The sequence below is a fragment of the Pelmatolapia mariae genome, unplaced genomic scaffold (genome assembly GCF_036321145.2).
Source record: "Pelmatolapia mariae isolate MD_Pm_ZW unplaced genomic scaffold, Pm_UMD_F_2 NODE_ptg000075l+_length_33815_cov_1, whole genome shotgun sequence".
NCBI classification, from domain to species: Eukaryota; Metazoa; Chordata; class Actinopteri; order Cichliformes; family Cichlidae; genus Pelmatolapia; species Pelmatolapia mariae.
Window position 1 is genome coordinate 26,731 of NW_027051797.1, and position 4,681 is coordinate 31,411.

Sequence of the window (4,681 nt, forward strand, 5' to 3'; positions counted from 1 at the left end):
GGTAAGATTCATTGAGCAGATTAGTGCACATTGCTGTCACTCCACTGCAACATCTTCTGCTGAATGTATATTGGTTATCTATAGATTTGACACATACAGCGTCCAGCTTTTACCTTTATCCTTCACACCCTCACTGTGGTTTTTCTCCTCATATTATCCTGCTTTGTGTGTCTGCTGTCTGTATGTGTGATAGTGGCTTTTGGCACAGTGACAACAGCTTGTGTACTGTGCAGCAATAATTCTGTCGTGGCCCATAAGGCCATAAGCAGGCTTGGATGAATGAATGTCTATGGAAATACTGCCTTGTTCTTACATAGCCAAATGCTGCATTAGCATAAAAAGCTAAATATCAATCGTGCCTTCTGGCAGCTACAGCAGGCATCATGCAAGGCATAACAAGTGTTTGTCAACTGCTGGAGTATAAACAAGGATATTAGTGATAGATGCAGAGCCGTGTTATGTTTTTCAGGGTGGTTTTCTAGTTTCTTTGTCTCACACACACCAAACACAGTCCTTATATATTAAACACACACAGAAAAATGCACTGAAACGCGCATCTCCTCTGTGGACCTTGCGCATGTAAATCCACTGCACTCCCAAGTGACTGACAGTCATGCCTGTGCTTTGTCTGATTGATGCTTCACACATACACAAATACACACAAACACGATTCCACCCTATCTCCTTATATTGTGGTCTGACTTTCGCTGTTATCTCTATGCAGATTAAAGTCCCCCCTTGTCAGCCAGCCCCAATCACCGGCCTTTATTAATTGGTCGACCTTTATTTACTTTCGTCTTTCTCTTCCCTCAAACCTGAGCTGTGCAGAATCCCAAATGCTAGCAAGTTAAACCGCAAGCCTCAGTGCCCGTCCAAAACAAGGACACCGACCTAGCCTTCACGGCTCATGGAGCTAACGTTAAGCGGATTAGTGCACCCATCTGCAAGGCACAGGGAGAGCGCTGGCTAGCATACTCTGAGCCGAGAGAGGCCAGAGGGGCAAGGATGGATAAACAGGAAAGGCCTGCAGGGATGAAAGGGAAAAAAAACAGAGGAAAGCTGAAGCAAGTAAACATATAAACTCAGTAACACTGGTGAATGATAGGAGAATTTTTTTCTGAGGCATAGCATGTGCTAGAGTAAATTTCGGAACTGAATAAGCTTAGATGAGTTTATCAGATGTTTGACAGGAAATTAAGTAGCTGGACATTATTTAATGACTAACTGAGCAAGTCTTTTAAAAATAAATCTCAAACTATGAGGATTTCAAATTTTGGCATTTGCTGCGTATAAAAGAGGAAGATGATCATCGGAGTGAGAAAGACAGCAGGAAAACACAAAGGGATAGACAGATCGGCTGACAGTGGCCATGTGGACAGAGAGACCTCTCCTGTCACCTCGTCTGCCCAAGAATCCACCGACCACCTGCTCCACAAGAGAAAACCATCATCTGCACCATCTCTCTCTCTCTCTCTTTCTCTCTCACGCACACACACACACGCGCACACACACACATACACACAGCATAAACACACAAGTATTATGTTTTGTCTTTTATGCAACCGAAGTATAAACATTCTTACAACAAACACACACACACACACATGTAGATACATATTCACAAAGTCATTCATCATCCTTCTCTTAGCTGCCTTATCCATTAGTTGCGCTCTCAGTGCCCCAACAAGTACAGCTCTTCCTGTAGGCTAGGCTTATCCTTCTCCTCTCCAGGTCCTTCTCTCGCTACCTCATCTCCACTTTGATGCTCAGTCTCCACATGTTTTTTTTTTTTCTCATCCATTTTTTTCTTTTTTGCTCACTTTCCGTGCTAGCTGTACAAAATATACATTGCTAAAAAAAAAAAGGAAAGGACTACAGAGATTTTTGCCTCGCTTTCTTATCCACCTCATGGTTTTACCTCTTGGGATTGCATGAGATCAGGGATGGGTATTTGTGTTCAAATATGCTTGCACCCCTAATTTAGACACCCGGCAATCCCTTTTTTGTCTCCTTTTATGCTCTAGCTTTATCCTGAATACAAAAAGCAGTGTTAAACATAAGAGTGAAATCTGCTCTCCTGATGGCAGGCATTTTACTCAGACCTTTAACACTCTCACACACAGTAGATAGGACTGGATAAGACTCATTTTCAGGCAGATAGAAATCAGATAGAAGCGTTTACACAGGGTTGATGGGAGCCCAGCTGACTCTGTGGTGTAAGCGGTGTTCTACTCACTAGACGGTAGCTGATCATAAGTCGAAGCATGACATAAAACGAATGAAGTTCCCTTTTTTTAACCACTGTTTCAATAAAACAAAAGAACAAGCACCATTATTTTAAATATTTAAAAAAAAATTGACAGCTGTACATAAGATTTCTTTTTCTATAACCTTAATTCTTTTCCTTTTTCCTCCCCTCATCCTCTCATCTGACAGTATCTAAATGTTGTGTTACCATGGCAACCCAGAGGACACTTTATTTTGCGTTCTTCTCACAAAACCAGCACTCCAGTGCTATCTCATCCATCTGTAATTTGTTCCACCAAATTACATTGTGATGGAAGAAAATAAATATATAAATAAATAAACAAGTTTAAAGAATGAAAATCCTGCTAAAAGGTTTTGAATAAGCCAACCAAAGAGTGAAAGTGTTGTTCTTTTTTGTGAACGGACTGTGTCAAAAGAGGGAGCAAAGTGAGGCAAAGACAGAGTAAGCAGAGAGGAAATAAATATAATGAGTGACATTTCCAAATCAAATATGCATGAATCAACAATGCTTCCAATGGCACAACAAACAAATTCTCGAATTAAGGAGCATTCGGGCGGAAAATTGCAGGAGAGGAGTAGGAGTTACTTTATTCTAGAAACAAAACAAAAAAAAAAGCTGAAGAGGGAGGAAGAGTGAAGCAAAAGAAGAACAGGTGGTCTCCTTGATGAATTATTTCCTGTTTCTTCTAGAGGAATTTTAACTTTCTTTGTCTCCTCTCATTTGTTGAGGAACTTGATTGCTTCCTTTATTTCTCCTCTCCTCTCCTCCCTACATCCATGGAAATAAAGTACTATTGTGAGGCTTGATGAGTGCCAGGCAAGGTTAGGGGTGGCTGGGCTCAGCTATGTTAAGACATGCTTACGTGTTTATTTTGCTGCAAAGCAAGGCTCAGTCTCACTTGAGCAATCAAGGAGGTGGTTAACTTGATTGAGATTTGTGGGTACGAGGCTGCTGCTTTTTAACCCAAAAGTCTTTTTTTTTTCCATTTCTCCATCCCTCCCCTCTCTCTCTCTCTCTCTCTTCAGAGGTGTTAACCTTTTCTTTTTGAACAGTCCTGTATGCTATTTTAAATGTTTTCCAGTATTTAATATATTCAGTTTTTCTACAAGTCAGTAATTTCACTACCATTGTCTTGTTCCACGTTTATTTTTAGTGTCTCCAACATCTGTGTTACATGGAATGTGGGGCTCTAGTGATGAATTTTTCACTCCTCCTCTTTATTCTGTCCCTCCTATCTATTAATGCATGCAGGTTAAAGTATGTCACACTCTTCTTCATTTCCTTCTTTCTCCTGTCAGTACTTTTTCTTTCTCCATCATCTAGTAATGTGCGTGAATTTTGAGCGTTAGATGAGTAGATCAGTAGTTCTGCCGCACGTACATGCTAAGTATATAGCTAGAGATAGCAGTGAGTGCTAGTATTCTGTGCCCGTGTAATACTCATTTGATGGCTGATCCATTTTGGACACTAAAAATGGAGCAAGGGGAAAAAAATGAAATGGATCAATTCACGAGGCTATTTTCTGTTTGGGAGTTAACCAGCATCGACTTGAATCACTGATCCTGAATAACGCATTCATTTAGGACCCATAGGTATTTGGACAATAACAGGATTTTTGTAATTTTGACTTTGTATGGCATCAGAGTGAATGTGAATGAAGACTCAAGATGTGATGGAAATGCAGACTTTCAACTTTAATTCAAGAGTTTTAACAAAAGTAGTGCATTAACTGTTGATTGTCAAGCAGGTTTATAGCAGGTGAGGCCTGTTCCCTCATTATTTGAAGATAAGTTGGACAGAAAAAAAAAAAATCTGGAGTTGCTTACAAATGTTGAACTTGTTTTTGAGGTGAAGCACCTTCACCACATGTAGTCAAGTTAAGAAGATTCTTGAGGAGGCCGGCATGTCATCATCCAAGTCTACTACACAGAGTTTACAACAAGGTGCAAACCGCTGATCACACTCAAGAACAGGAAGGTCGGATTAGATTTTGCCAGAAAACGTCTGAGAGCCTGCACTGTTTCTGGATAGCTGAAGCAAAGTTTAAGCTGTACCAGGTTTTTTTACTGTCCTAAATAAGTGTTTTAAGTAGTCTTCTGTACTTCTGCAAGAGTGGTAAGATGAAGAAAATAGGGGTGTGCATGTGGGGTAAATGGTAAGATATTCTATTAACACATATTGACTGTGTTTATGTGCTATAGGTGTGGGCACTGTGCATATCGAAACAGAGCAGTGGTGGTAGGAGACACATTAACAAACACTTGAAGCCATTTACTCAAATGTTAGTCTGTGACACACTGACCAGCGATTAAGAAGAGACGCTACATATCGGCTGCTCTCTGAACAAAGTGCAACAGTACAGTGACACATTTTCTCAAGTGATGGCTTTTCCTCACACACTCTTAACCAAAT